The sequence below is a fragment of the Anabrus simplex genome, chromosome 3 (genome assembly GCF_040414725.1).
Source record: "Anabrus simplex isolate iqAnaSimp1 chromosome 3, ASM4041472v1, whole genome shotgun sequence".
Taxonomy (NCBI): Eukaryota; Metazoa; Arthropoda; class Insecta; order Orthoptera; family Tettigoniidae; genus Anabrus; species Anabrus simplex.
The window spans coordinates 393,515,123-393,530,026 of NC_090267.1; the positions used below are offsets into that span (position 1 = coordinate 393,515,123).

At 43.5% G+C, this 14,904-nt stretch overlaps 12 non-coding genes across 12 annotated transcripts; 2 read left to right on the plus strand and 10 right to left on the minus strand.

The window, feature by feature from the left end:
- Positions 1-3,790: 3,790 nt before the first annotated feature.
- Positions 3,791-3,863, minus strand: TRNAF-GAA (transfer RNA phenylalanine (anticodon GAA)). Its single transcript has one exon. It is a non-coding gene; the product is annotated as a tRNA-Phe (tRNA).
- Positions 3,864-3,963: 100 nt separating this feature from the next.
- Positions 3,964-4,036, minus strand: TRNAF-GAA (transfer RNA phenylalanine (anticodon GAA)). Its single transcript has one exon. It is a non-coding gene; the product is annotated as a tRNA-Phe (tRNA).
- Positions 4,037-4,136: 100 nt separating this feature from the next.
- On the minus strand, positions 4,137-4,209 carry TRNAF-GAA (transfer RNA phenylalanine (anticodon GAA)). Its single transcript has one exon. It is a non-coding gene; the product is annotated as a tRNA-Phe (tRNA).
- Positions 4,210-4,309: 100 nt separating this feature from the next.
- Positions 4,310-4,382, minus strand: TRNAF-GAA (transfer RNA phenylalanine (anticodon GAA)). Its single transcript has one exon. It is a non-coding gene; the product is annotated as a tRNA-Phe (tRNA).
- Positions 4,383-4,482: 100 nt separating this feature from the next.
- TRNAF-GAA (transfer RNA phenylalanine (anticodon GAA)) lies at positions 4,483-4,555 on the minus strand. The gene has a single exon. It is a non-coding gene; the product is annotated as a tRNA-Phe (tRNA).
- Positions 4,556-4,655: 100 nt separating this feature from the next.
- TRNAF-GAA (transfer RNA phenylalanine (anticodon GAA)) lies at positions 4,656-4,728 on the minus strand. The gene has a single exon. It is a non-coding gene; the product is annotated as a tRNA-Phe (tRNA).
- Positions 4,729-4,828: 100 nt separating this feature from the next.
- On the minus strand, positions 4,829-4,901 carry TRNAF-GAA (transfer RNA phenylalanine (anticodon GAA)). Its single transcript has one exon. It is a non-coding gene; the product is annotated as a tRNA-Phe (tRNA).
- Positions 4,902-5,001: 100 nt separating this feature from the next.
- TRNAF-GAA (transfer RNA phenylalanine (anticodon GAA)) lies at positions 5,002-5,074 on the minus strand. The gene has a single exon. It is a non-coding gene; the product is annotated as a tRNA-Phe (tRNA).
- Positions 5,075-5,174: 100 nt separating this feature from the next.
- TRNAF-GAA (transfer RNA phenylalanine (anticodon GAA)) lies at positions 5,175-5,247 on the minus strand. The gene has a single exon. It is a non-coding gene; the product is annotated as a tRNA-Phe (tRNA).
- A 100-nt stretch (positions 5,248-5,347) lies between these two features.
- TRNAF-GAA (transfer RNA phenylalanine (anticodon GAA)) lies at positions 5,348-5,420 on the minus strand. The gene has a single exon. It is a non-coding gene; the product is annotated as a tRNA-Phe (tRNA).
- Positions 5,421-11,030: 5,610 nt separating this feature from the next.
- On the plus strand, positions 11,031-11,103 carry TRNAR-ACG (transfer RNA arginine (anticodon ACG)). The gene has a single exon. It is a non-coding gene; the product is annotated as a tRNA-Arg (tRNA).
- Positions 11,104-14,239: 3,136 nt separating this feature from the next.
- On the plus strand, positions 14,240-14,312 carry TRNAR-ACG (transfer RNA arginine (anticodon ACG)). The gene has a single exon. It is a non-coding gene; the product is annotated as a tRNA-Arg (tRNA).
- The last annotated feature ends 592 nt before the right edge of the window (positions 14,313-14,904 follow it).

Genomic DNA, 14,904 nt, shown 5'->3' on the forward strand with positions numbered 1-14,904 from the left:
GTCTGTCTGTCTGTCTGTCTGTATGTATGTATGTATGTATGTACACGCATCACTAGAAAACGGCTGAAGAGAATTTAATAAAAATCGGTATGCAAAGTCGAGGAATAAGTCGCTACAATCTAGGCTATAAATAATTTTATTCACGCTGATTGAAATGGTAGTTTAAGGAAGGCCAAAAACTTAATTCTCAAATATTTATGTTATTAGTGGCGATATCTTAATGAAAATTGGTATGCAATGTTGAGAAATAAGTCGCTATAATCCAGGCTATAACTAATTTTATTCACGCTGAGTGAAATGGTAGTTTAGGGGAAGGCCAAATTTTTATTCTTAAATATTCACGTTATTAGTGGTCCTATCTCATTGAAAATGTGTAAGCAAAGTCGGAGAATGCGCCACTAAAATCTAGGCTATACATCACTTCATTTACGCTGAGTGAAATGGTACTTTGGGCGAAGGCCTAAAATTTAATTCTCAAATATTTATATTATTAGTGGTCGTATCGATAAATACTACATAACGAAAGCCATATATAATTAAATTTCCGACCACTTATGTCTAATATATTTTTACCGTACCGGCTATGATAACACAGATATTCATGAATTTGTATTTTTGTTGCTAAGTCCGTATCAACGCCGAGCCACGAGAAAATGGGTTAACAGAATTTAATGAAAATCGGTATATAGAGACGGTGAATAAGAAACTACAGTCTAAGCTATAAACAATTTTATTCAAACTGGTTTAAATTGTAGTTTAGGGGAAGGCGCCTAAAATTTAATTTTTATATACCTATGTTATTGATTCTATCAAAAAGTACTAAATAACAAATGTTACAGAGAATACAATTTCCGACCATGTATATTTTATTCAGTTTTACCGTACCGACTATGATAGGAGTGGTATTTCAGAGTCGGAAGAAAACTGAATGTGAAGGCCTACAATATCGAAAGCGCATAACATTGATGAACAATAACATTACATTGACCATTGTTTGTGGCGATGTTCTTTATCTCTTATGCTGCATCTCAACTCCGATAGATGGGATTACTGCTGCGTACCGAGTATAATAGCCTGGCTTAACTTATTACTGACGGAAAATAGCCGGGGATTTAGCAAACTTTCTTCTTTAGCATGCCATTCCTCTGGTTGATACATTTTCTGATACAGCTGGTACGTAACACACCGGTTCATCATAGTATTCCAGCTGTTCGATCCCCACTCTGACGCGCTGTTTTGAATGAGCAGTGTGCATATTTAAGGCAGAGGCTCACTTAGTAGTAGTAGGCCTATGGCATCGTCTAGAATAACAATTTAGGCCTATTCCAAATTATAGCACCATAATTCACTAAATGACTCAAAATTCAATCCTGAAAAGAGCCGTTTCTTAATTAAAGCTTCTTCCTCCTCACTTTTATTAAATTCTACATTCATTTTATTCCATATTAGCAGTGAAGAGGTTGTTTCTCCTATGGCTTGGAGGAGAAATTCGCCTCCAAGTCAGATAGATTTTTCCGCCGCCAGTATAGTGAATTGTTATTTACCGACTCATCGTGTACTCCTAGGAAATAGATTAGTAAAAGGGCATAACTTTTGCCCTACGCCGAAAAAGAGACGAAGAGTGTTCACGGATCACGGCTGTCTGCGGCTTGGTCATCCCAGCTCTGAAACTTTGGACTGTAATATCGGAAACTTAGACCTGTTCGTTAAAAGTGAGAAAATGTGTGATTTGTGGTTTGATCGAGTATTTCATATGAGAGCATTGCTTTTAATTGCGCCATTCCTACTGACGTCACTGTAATGTTTGTTCATTTCAGTTGGGAAAACCAGTAAGACAGTCTTTCTGAGGTTGTAAAAAGGCAGGTGGAGAGTGAGTGTCTACTATTAAAATGAAAGCTACCCAACCTTATTGTGACTGATGGTATGCAAGCGGGTCTACTATTACAGTGGAAATTCTCTAACTCAGTCTTCATATGAGAAAAGATGTTTGGTGACATCGCCGTCGCGTTTCTAGGGAAACTTTAAGAGCTATGCAATTTAATACAATCTTCCTTACAACGTCTACACTACCTAACCTAGAATTCTGTAAACAATGTAGAATTCCGCAGCGAAGCACGGGTACATCAGTTAGTTATACATAATTGTATAATTGATTTATTTATTACTGTATTATACCGTTTCTTCTTAATCTGTTTACCCTCCAGGGTTGGCTTTTCCCTCGGAATCAGCGAGGGATCCTACCTCTAGTGTCTCAAGGGCAGTGTCCTGGAACGTGAGACATTGGTTCAGGGAATACAAACGGGGAGAATGACCAGTACCTCGCCCAGGCTATGCTGATCAGGGGCCTTGGTGGGGGATGGGAAGATTGGAAAGGGAAGGAAGCGGCCGTGGTCGTGGAGCATTTGCCTGGAGGAGGAGTGGGAAACCACGGAAAACCACTTCCAGGATGGCTGAGGTGGGAATCGAAGCCACCTCTACTCATTAGACCTTCTGAGGCTGAGTGGACCCCGTTCCAGCCCTCGTACCACTTTTCAAATTTCGTGGCAGAGCCGGGAATCGAACCCGGGCCTCCGGGGGTGGCAGCTAATCACACTAACCACTACACCACAGAGGCGGACGACGGTGCTTCGCCGTACTAAATGCTTCGCGGCCCTAACCTGGGAGCTTACGCCCCCAGACCCCTTTGCTTGATCGTAGTCCAATGACTTTGTCACTAACCGGACCTAACCGTACTAAATGCTTACGCCCCCAGTCTCCTTTGCTTGATCGTAGTCCAATGCCTTTATCACTAACCGGACCTAACCGTACTAAATGTTTCGTGGCCCTAACCTTTGCTTAATATTAGTCCAATGTCTTTGTCACTAACCGGAACTAACCAGTCCAGACCAATGGTTTTGTCACTAGTCGGACCTAACCAATCCAGACCAATGGCTTTGTCATCGTACGAGATTCGTAAATTCAAAAGTAGCGTCGCTGTACCTAACAATGTAGGCCTACGACTAGTTCTTAAGATCAACAGTTAGCAACCCTGTCCACCGCATGATCACGACCATCGTGAGAAGTCAGCGAAAGACGAACAAATGACAATGCAATCGTGCTTTCCCACTTCTCTAGGCAAAAGCCAGTATGGTACCTAAGTTATGGGCACGGTCTCTTCCTTCTCTCTTCCTTGTCTATCCCTTCCAATCTTCCCTTTCTCCTCAAGGCTCCTGTTCGGCATATTATAGCAGGTGAGGGGGCCTGGGCGAGGTACTGGTCCTCTTCCCCAGTTCTTCCTCACTTACTCAAAGTCTTACGCTCCAGGACACTGTTCTTGAAGCGGTAGAGGTGGGGATCCCTCGCTGAGTCCGAGGGAAAAACCGACCCTGGAGGGTAAACAGATAAAGAAGAAGACTTTTCCGTATCCGAATTTACCGATTCCTCATTAACACTTCAGCCGCTAGCGTAATATCTAATCCAACACATCACCGAGCTCGACAGCTGCAGTCGCTTAAGTGCGGCCAGTATTCAGTATTCGGGAGATAGTAGGTTCGAACCCCACAGTCGGCAGCCCTGAAAATGGTTTTCCGTGGTTTCCCATTTTCACACCAGGCAAATGCTGGGGCTGTACCTTAATTAAGACCACGGCCGCTTCCTTCCCACTCCTAACCCTTTCCTGTCCCATCGTCGCCGTAAGACCTATCTGTGTCGGTGCGACATAAAACAACTAGCAAAAAAAAATCCAACACGGTTTAGATCTTACAGCAGAGGAGATGAATCATTTTATACGTACAGTACTTCAAAAAGTAATTGCCGAAACCCGGGATCGAACCAGGGACCTTTAGATCTTCAGTCTAACGCTCTCCCAACTGAGCTATTTCGGCCACGATGGACGTCGTTCTTTAGTGCTATATATCTAATCAAATACGGTTGAGTTCTTATAGACGACCGCATTAATCATTTTTACGTACTTAAAAAGTTACCTGCCGAAACCCGGGATCGAACCAGGGACCTTTAGACCTTCAGTCTAACGCTCTCCCAACTGAGCTATTTCGGCCACGATGCACGTCATTCTTTAGTGCTATATATCTAATCAAATACGGTTGAGTTCTTATAGACGACCGCATTAATCATTTTTACGTACTTAAAAAGTTACCTGCCGAAACCCGGGATCGAACCAGGGACCTTTAGATCTTCAGTCTAACGCTCTCCCAACTGAGCTATTTCGGCCACGATGGACGTCGTTCTTTAGTGCTATATATCTAACCAAATACGGTTGAGTTCTTATAGACGACCAGATTAATCATTTTTACGTACTTAAAAGATTACCTGCCGAAACCCGGGATCGAACCAGGGACCTTTAGATCTTCAGTCTAACGCTCTCCCAACTGAGCTATTTCGGCCACGATGGACGTCGTTCTTTAGTGCTTTATATCTAATCAAATACGGTTGAGTTCTTATAGACGACCAGATTAATCATTTTTACGTACTTAAAAGATTACCTGCCGAAACCCGGGATCGAACCAGGGACCTTTAGATCTTCAGTCTAACGCTCTCCCAACTGAGCTATTTCGGCCACGATGCACGTCATTCTTTAGTGCTATATATCTAATCAAATACGGTTGAGTTCTTATAGACGACCGCATTAATCATTTTTACGTACTTAAAAGATTACCTGCCGAAACCCGGGATCGAACCAGGGACCTTTAGATCTTCAGTCTAACGCTCTCCCAACTGAGCTATTTCGGCCACGATGGACGTCGTTCTTTAGTGCTATATATCTAATCAAATACGGTTGAGTTCTTATAGACGACCAGATTAATCATTTTTACGTACTTAAAAGATTACCTGCCGAAACCCGGGATCGAACCAGGGACCTTTAGATCTTCAGTCTAACGCTCTCCCAACTGAGCTATTTCGGCCACGATGCACGTCATTCTTTAGTGCTATATATCTAATCAAATACGGTTGAGTTCTTATAGACGACCGCATTAATCATTTTTACGTACTTAAAAGATTACCTGCCGAAACCCGGGATCGAACCAGGGACCTTTAGATCTTCAGTCTAACGCTCTCCCAACTGAGCTATTTCGGCCACGATGGACGTCGTTCTTTAGTGCTATATATCTAATCAAATACGGTTGAGTTCTTATAGACGACCAGATTAATCATTTTTACGTACTTAAAAGATTACCTGCCGAAACCCGGGATCGAACCAGGGACCTTTAGATCTTCAGTCTAACGCTCTCCCAACTGAGCTATTTCGGCCACGATGCACGTCATTCTTTAGTGCTATATATCTAATCAAATACGGTTGAGTTCTTATAGACGACCAGATTAATCATTTTTACGTACTTAAAAGATTACCTGCCGAAACCCGGGATCGAACCAGGGACCTTTAGATCTTCAGTCTAACGCTCTCCCAACTGAGCTATTTCGGCCACGAAACGTGTAGCGCTTCTGTGTCGATTGTAAACATGTTACGGAAGGCGAGAGCGTGCTAGTGCGTTACGTGGCTAAACGGATAAGGAAGAACCAGAGCCCCCCACCTCGATGTACACGACACCGACGTCGGATCTAGATGAGAAGTTTCTTCTCTCTCTCTTTCTCTCTCAGCTTTCATGAACTCCTAGTTGAACCTCTGGATTTAGTATCTCAACTCTTGAGACTGATTCTCATATTGTACCTTTCTGAAGACCTCACTTGCTTCCTCCCAGCTTACTCCTCTGTGGAATAGAGATACCGCCAGTGCCTCCTCATATGCAGAAGTTTTTAGTTCGATTCCCGACTCGTCCAAAAATTTAAGAATTACGAGAACTGTGTTCTGAGCGTTGTTTGGAGCTCGATCAGCTTCGTGAGTACGATTTAGGAGTTGCCTGATGGGAAGACAGTAAACCCGGTGAGCCCAACAATGTAGTTAAAGCTGTTACACTGACCACATTATATAGCCTATATTGGCGACCAGGAAAAAAATTAATAATTTTCGTGACTGTGTTTAGGGCTGAGAAATGTATCCTTTTTTTTTTTTTTTTTTTTTTTACATGAAGTTACACTCATTCCTTCTTACCTTCTTTTTCTCTCTTTCTTCCTTTCTTAATCCTGTTATTTTCCAGGGTTGGCTTTTTCCTCTGACTCAGCGAGGAATCCCACCTCTACTGCCTCAAGGGTAGTGTGCTGGAGTTTCAGACTTCGGGTAAGTGGTACAGCTGGGGAGGAGGACCAGTACCTCGCCACGGCGGCCTCACCCCAGGTGCCTTGTTGTGGGGGGATGGGGAGGTACAATCCCGGCATTTGCCTGGAGGAGAAGTGGGAAATCACGGAAAACCATTCGAGGATGGGTGAGGTGGAAATCGAAACCACCTCTACTCATTTGACTTACCTGGACCCTGTTCCAGCCCTCGTACCACTTTTCAAAATTCGTGGCAGAGCCGGGAATCGAACCAGGGTCTCTGCGTGTTGCAGCGACAGCTAATCACACTAACTATTACACCACACAGATGGACACAATGCTTTTCTTAATCATCGTCAAATACAGTAGAGACAGTACGTGGCACTTCCGGATTTAGCCTTGTTAAAATGGGAGACAAGTCGCAAGTGGCGCTCCTAGTGGCTTGATCTGAAACTTTGCGCCAAATTCAAATATCAATGGAAATGCATATACGGAAATGGATAAATAATTGCCGCCTCTGTGGTGTAGTGGTTAGCGTGATTAGCTGCCACCCCTGGAGGCCCGGGTTCGATTCCCGGCTCTGCCACGAAATTTGAAAACTGGTACGAGGGCTGGAACGGGGTCCACTCAGCCTCGTGAGGTCAACTGAGTAGAGGTGGGTTCGATTCACACCTCAGCCATCCTGGAAGTGGTTTTCCGTGGTTTCCCACTTCTCCTCCAGGCGAATGCCGGGATGGTACCTAACTTAAGGCCACGGCCGCTTCCTTCCCTCTTCCTTGCCTATCCCTTCCAATCTTCCCATCCCTCCACAAGGCCCCTGTTCAGCATAGCAGGTGAGGCCGCCTGGGCGAGGTACTGGTCATACTCCCCAGTTGTATCCCCGACCAAGAGTCTGAAGCTCCAGGACACTGCCCTTGAGGCGGTAGAGGTGGGATCCCTCGCTAAGTCCGAGGGAAAAACCGAACCTGGAGGGTAAACAGATGATGATGATGATAAATAATTTTCGTCTAGAAACAAAGTGTTACTAAGATATTAACTTCAAAGTTGCTAAAGCAATTCTGGATAAATGAGTGAAGAATTATTTAACAGGTTATTATTTAAATACTGAAATTAGACATATAATCGAGATGTGAAATGGACTGCTGTGAAAGGGCTTGATCTTTCATTTATGCATTACTTTTTTAGCTTTAGAATTCCTGCCTGAACGTTCACGGATAGATTTTACCATTTTCTTATTTAAAAGCATTGTATCAACACTTATCAACAAAAATATCGACACATTCCTTACACACATGATTCAATGAATTTATATTTAAGAGCTGAGCAATTTTCCTTTTAACTTGAAGCCTACTAACAGAAAGAAAATCTATAAATTTAGCCTCAAAAACATTCAAACTTTCCTTATATATACTTGCCATAATGCCATTACATTAGGGTAAAGCAAATTTGCATCATCATATTGTTTCAACAAAAATATGTACATTTCTTAAATCACCCATATTTTCTGCAGTGCTTGACAACGCATTGCTACATTCCAAATTGGGTAACTTGGAACACAAATAGCCACACTCATATGCATATGTATTTTCCTGAATTAAATCAAACCCACAGATCACACCTACAACACATCTCTATTGAAGGTTAACTGCTGCACTATACAATAAAATATGCGTATTATATTTTAGTTAAAATATGGGTCGAGCAGGTCAGAAGATTATGAAGTACTATAAAAATCTCTTTGCCACTGGAAGAATATATATGCAAACACAATATTACTTACATTTTCTTGTCACGAGGGAAACGGAAGAAAGACCGCACATTCTTCTCTACTTCATAGTTACTGCAGCCAAACACAGCACGTACCTTTCCCTCATGTTGAGAGGAGATATCAAGAAATGACTCACGCTATTTAATTATGTCAACTCGCTGAAAACGCATAAATAACACCAAAAACTTCACACACAAATACCCATGCTCTTATGACAGAATCAGTAGTTCTCAGGTCAATCCGCTAGAGAGAGCTCTAATAGCTGTCCCTCGATATCTCGCAGTGTGTCGCGTATTGTCTCTACTGTATTTGTCGTTGCCTACGTTATAATACAAGGCCTGGAAATAGAGCCCGTAAAACGCTATCGAAGTGGTCACACTGAAGTTCAATGCCGCGCCGCTAGGATCGCTTTCTTGCCCCCCGTCTACCAGGTTCGCGCCTTTAAACGTGTTTATTAACTGAGTTGGTTGTGAATGTATTATGTCTTCGTCTGATGTTAAGCATTCGCAGTTCCAGTCATGGTTTATTCACGAGAAATTAAAGGTAGTGGAATTTCGTTTCACAAGTTTCCAGTGAATGGTCGGTGTTCCAAACATTATACAGAGGAAGTATTACACATGAGATACAACTTCAAGCTGATGAAATTAGGCCACTGTTCCTAAGTTTTGATCCGAGTCACGTCATAAGAATCGGGCGATCCCAAAATTTGTCACTGGACTTTTTTTTGTAAACAATGCTACCGTAACCGGCGAACATCTGAGAGGCCTCTTCAAACTCAGAAATCTTAAATTAGGAAACCCACCAGAAAAATAATTTGTCCGACAAATTTGGAGAAAATGAATGTAGCAAGTGCTAAAAATATTGTATTTTCCCCTTAAACAATCTCTGGTTTGAAAAGTATGGAGGTGGTTTTGTTCCGAGAGCATTAAATACAGTTTAAAATAAACCATTTGTTTTATGGAGCATTTTATGACATTGTTCGATGCGCAAGACTTCTGCAACACCAAACCGAACCCCATGGCACTTGACGCCCTTAAAAGGGCTTTGGCTTGCCCAGCGACCGCTGCTCAGCCCGAAGGCCTGCAGATTACGAGGAGCCGTGTGGTCAGCACGACGCATCCTCTCGGCCGTTATTCTGGGCTTTCGAGACCGGGGCCGCCATCTCACCGTCAGATAGCTCCTCAGTTCTAATCACGTAGGCTGAGTGGACCTCGAACCAGTCCTCAGGTCGAGAGAAAAATCCCTCACCTGACCGGGAATCGAAACCGGGGCCTCCGGGCGAGAGACAGGAACGCTATCCCTACACCACGGGGCCGGCCTGCAACACCTCACATGGGACACATTCCAGAAATGAGAACAACAGCGCATCTTTTAGTACTGAAGGCTAATTGATGATTTCCTGTCATATATTAAGAAAATTCAAATGCATTCAGTTAGTAAAAAAGATTCATGAGGGAAATGTATCAGGCATAGATCTTGACTACCCAATCCGCTGTGGCCTGCGTGAAATACCTCATAAGTATACATTTGCATTATGCATTGACGAAGAACCTAACAAGCGATGACATCGAGCTCTTCTTCAGCTACCTAAGACGCCAAGCGGAATAAAATGACATGATTCGTGTGGCAAAAGAATAGACAGACTGTAAAGGCTGTTTAGAACATCTCTTCTCCAGCTACTCAAAGTCCAACATTGTGTCTTATTCGTTTTCAAGATCGAGGAGCCCTCAGGTACAAAAAATCATCGTCTGTGGCACTTCTGAAGTGAACGACGGAATTTGTCACCTCCTCTACGCAGTACTTGCCCCGAAGAGAGTTACTAAAAGGTGTACTTTTTAAAAAGACGTGTTCGATAGTGAAATTAAGTGTAGAAAGTGTAAAGACGACAAACAACCTCTTTTTCTACTATGAAAATATCTGAGGTCCGCCTCTGTGGTGTAGTGGTTAGCGTGATTAGCTGCCACCCCCGGAGGCCCGGGTTCGATTCCCGACTCTGCCCCGTTCCACGAGTTCTGGAACGGGATCCACTCAGCCTCGGAAGGTCAACTGAGTAGAGGTGGGTTTGATTCCCACCTCAGCCATCCTGGAAGTAGTTCTCCGTGGTTTCCCACTTCTCCTAACTTAAGGCCACGGACACTTCCTTCCCTCTTCCTTGTCTATCCCTTCCAAACTTCCCATCCCCCACCGAGGCCCCTGTTCAGGATAGCAGCTGAGGCCGCCTGGGCGAGGCACTGGTCATCCTCCCCAGTTGTATCCCCCGACCCAGAGTCTGAAGCTCCAGGACTCTGCTCTTGAGGCGGTAGAGATGGGATCCCTCGCTGAGTCCGAGGGAAAAGCCAACCCTGGAGGCTAAACAGATTAAGAAGAAGAAGAAGGAGAAGAAGAAGAATATATCAGTCGTCATTTTCTAATAGTGTCTGATATTTTCTCAGAATGCTGGTATAATTCAGAGGAGACCTCCTTTTCATCCACACTCCTTCCATGCATACTGGGCCAAAGATATTCCTAAGGATTTTTCTTCTTCTTTATCTGTTTACCCTCCAAGGTCGGTTTTTCCCTCGGACTCAGCGAGGGATCCCACCTTTACCGCCTCAAGGGCAGTGTCCTGGAGCTTCAGACTCTGGGTCTGGGGATACAACTGGGGAGGATGACCAGTACCTTGTCCAGGCGGCCTCACCTGCTATGCTGAACAGTGGCCTTGCGGGGTGATGTTAAGATTGGAAGGGATAGACAAGGAAGAAGGAAGGGAGCAGCCGTGGCCTTAGTTGAGGCGCAGCCCCAACATTTTCCTGGGGTGAAATGGGAAATCACAGAAAACCATCCTCAGGGCTACCGACAGTGAGGTTCAAACCCACCATGTCTTGAGTGCAAGCTCACAGCTCGCTCGGTCCTATTCATATTTGGAGGATAATGGTAAACAGGAAAAAGAGTACAAAGATAGTCGAAGTAATACATTCCTGGATCATTACATTACAAGGTCCAGCAGTCTATCACAGGAATGGTGTGCAGTGATAGTAGCTGGCCAGCAGCCAGACACAACAGATAGCTCAAAGTCCGAATTTCTGTTACACAAATAGTTGCTTACAAACATTATCATACTACCGAAATACAAGAGGCCCTGTGGCGCAACGGATAACGCGTCTGACTACGGATCAGAAGATTCCAGGTTCGAATCCTGGCAGGGTCGCGTAGCTTTTTAATAAGTGAACCTATTTTGTGCAACGGACAACAGGAGGTCTGCAATGCAATAGACAAAGAGTCCAACGAAATGTTAGAATTGCTATAGAGTGTTGATAGCTTCAACCTATTGTCTGAATACGATTTGAACATGAGGTAGTGGGATTTTCAGAAAACATTTACAGACGATCTTAGTAGTATAGACGGTTAATAGTTGTCCTTCTGTTGCCAAGGTAGAAAGTTCAGAAAAAGAAATGGAAGTGTTATGGATGGCAAGACATTGAAAGATTTCTTAGACCTCACGAAATTAATACCGTTAGGGTCGGAAGAGAACAATGATAGATCAAGTATGGTCAGAACGGAAATATTAGAATCAAGAAGCCTGGCACAACTAGCTGGAAACAATGGCCGACTCAGTAAGAGGTCCCATGGTCACCAACACACATTCTCAAAATAATAATAATAATAATAATAATAATAATAATAATAATAATAATAATAATAATAATTGTACCGGGCGGTACACCTCCACGCCGCTTATTTAAAATTTGCGCCAGTTGAAACTCCTCTGCTGGAGGAAATCTGAACCTTATCTACGGTATTAATTTTCTACTTTCTCAGAAGATGTCACTACCTGGAAATTTTGGAGTTTTTGAACTGTGTCATTTTCGACGTATTTTTGTTTTGCTTGTAATAAGAAGTGTGAACTTTCTCTTCTAGAGGACACTACTGAAGATTAACAATAGTGCACCCTAGTGCGGAGTGAAAGAACTGTTTTTTTTGGAGAAAATTTAATTTCAAAAGTTTGTTCTTTGCTAAATTTCCTTCAGTCATTGTTTAAGTTGGCAATATTAACCCTTTCTTTCCCCTTGTTTTGAATTTAGCCAATCCCGAATTTCTTGAATTAATTTTCCACCAATTATGTGTTTCTTCTTCATATTGTGTAGGGGTTTTCTTGGTTAGCCAATAAAGTTTTTGTGGGAGGGTGTTCTCATTCCCCTAACGCCTCGAACTTTCCGCGAGAGTATATAAACTGCTGATTTTAGGGTCTCCGGGCCACTTCTGTTCCATCTTTCAGTGTGTAAAGTACATAGCAGGGGGCGGGAAGCGCCTCTTTCTTCGGCGGCAGTCAACAACCAGGTAATGGCCGATTAATTACTTCTTTTCTTGCTTGCTCAGCAGTTTAACTCTCGGGGCGGGTCCGAAGTTTTTCCACTATGTAACCTTCCTTAAAATGTAAAGAAACTTGTATCTATTCTATCTTTTAAACTACATATTGGGATAGAGAGTGCTTAACCCTCTCGAGCTCCCACTCATATTGTTTTGAGGTGAACTTATTTTCTCAACCTATTCTTCCTTAACATTATGTAAATTTGTTTCTTTTCTAAAGTCACCTCCGTAGTATGGGATTAGCCCTTGCATCAGTGGCCTAGAGCCAAATTAGGTTTTGAAACAAATACATTAGGAGTGGAGATCGCCTCCTCTCAAATTGTTATTTTAGAGGTCATGTCATTACCCTTTTTTTTATTTAATAGACCTCAGTAGGTTGGGTATGTTACCCCTGTGTCTATGTCCTGAGAGGACAACTTGAAGGTGGAGTTTGGTGTGGCCTTTGAGAGGCTTAAAGTTTGAGAGCGTGTGGCTCTTTCTTGAAAATTAAGTGTTGTATGCCTCGAGGAGGCTTTTCTATGTAATTTGGAGCAAGTGCTCTTGAACATGAATGGGGTTTTCTGCTCCTCTGGTAAAACTTATTTTGGAGTAAAGTTGGGCTAATTGCCCTAGAAGTGTGAATTCGGGGCTCGAAGCCCAAATACTGTAAATACTCTAATTGCACCTTTTGTTGCCTTGCTACTCTGTACCTGCCGTACTTGTTATTTCTTAATTTTGAAAAGAAAATATAACCTTGTTAAATTTTAAATTAATTTTACTTTCGTAGCTTGAGACCTGTTCACCACCCCGCACCTTCTTTCACGCATAACTACCACAAAAACACGATAATAATAATAATAATAATAATAATAATAATAATAATAATAATAATAATAATAATAATAATAATGTCCGCCTCTGTGGTGTAGTGGTTAGCGTGATTAGCTGCCACCCCCGGAGGTCTGGGTTCGATTCCCGGCTCTGCCACGAAATTTGAAAAGTGGTACGAGGGCTGGAACGGGGTCCACTCAGCCTCGGGAGGTCAACTGAGTAGAGGTGGGTTCGATTCCCACCTCAGCCATCCTGGAAATGGTTTTCCGTGGTTTCCCACTTCTCCTCCAGGCGAATGCCGGGATGGTACCTAACTTACGGCCACGGCCGCTTCCTTCCCTATCCCTTCCAATCTTCCCATCCCTCCACAAGGCCCCTGTTCAGCATAGCAGGTGAGGCCGCCTGGGCGAGGTACTGGTCATACTCCCCAGTTGTATCCCCCGACCAAGAGTCTGAAGCTCCAGGACACTGCCCTTGAGGCGGTAGAGGTGGGATCCCTCGCTAAGTCCAAGGGAAAAACCGAACCTGGAGGGTAAACAGATGATGATGATGATGATAATAATAGCATCCCCCTCCATGGTGTAATTGTTAGTGTGATTACCTGCCACTCCCGGAGGCCCGAGCTCCATTCCAGGCTGTACCACGAGTCAACTGAGTAAGGGAGGTTCGATTCCCACCTCAGCCATCCTCGAAGTGGTTTTCCAAGCAAATGCAGGGATGGTACCTTACTTAATGCCACGGCCTCTTCCTTCCTCTTCCATGTCTATCCCTTCCCCAGTATCATCCCCCACGCAAAGTCTGACGCTCCAGGACATTGCCCTTGAGACGGTAGAGGTGCGATCTCTCGCTGAGTCCGAGAAAAAAAAGAAAAAAAACCTTGAAGGGTTCTTGATCGATTGTATTGATATTTTCCTATTTCTGAGGACAGGTTGGTGGGTCCCCAGCATTGGTAATGAACACATCTCTCTCCTGCATGTAATATGACGTAAGATTTATATAATTAACGCTCTTTAACTCCCTCCATAGTACTTACAATTTTTGGAACTATTTAAAGACTTGCAGGTTATGGTAGCTGGCCAGCAGCCAAATACAGCCGAGTGGTAAGTCCAGATTCCTGTTATATGAATAGTCTTTTACAAGTACACGCACACAAGCTGTCACCAGTAGGCCCTGTGGCGCAACGGATAACGCGTCTGACTACGGATCAGAAGATTCCAGGTTCGAATCCTGGCAGGGTCGAGCACCTTTTGAAAAGATGTTTAACAATTTCTGTAAGAGACGGTATTACAAAATGTTAGATTCTGATCGTTTAAACACGAGGAGTTCGTTTTCCTTAGGACGCCGTCTCCCTGCGAAGGTTGGCAATCCAATCCAACTCGGGAGACAGCGGCTCAAAGAATTTCAGTGGAAGTTCGTTCAAAGCAACGGTGCAGGTCTTTAAGCCAGAATTTTTCCCGTCTCCACACTGATCGTTTTACTTCAATTTTCTCCTCGACGATGGGTTGGAGCTTTTAGAATTGCCTTCAAACGAACTTATTATTGTTACATAGTCAAAGTTTAACACGGTTTACGAGGGCAACGATTAATCGTCCTCCTGTTTCCAAAATATTTTTTTCTTTCTTAATCCGTTTACCACCCAGAGTTAGTTTTTCTCTCGGAGTCAGCGTCGGAACCCACTTATACCGTCTCAAGGGCAGTTTCCTGAAGCGTGAGATTTTGCGTCGGGGATATAACTTGGAAGGAGGACCAGTACCTCGCCCAGGCTGTTTCACCCGCTATGCTGAAGAGGGGCCTTGCGGGCGGATAGGAAGATAGGAAGAGATAGACAAGG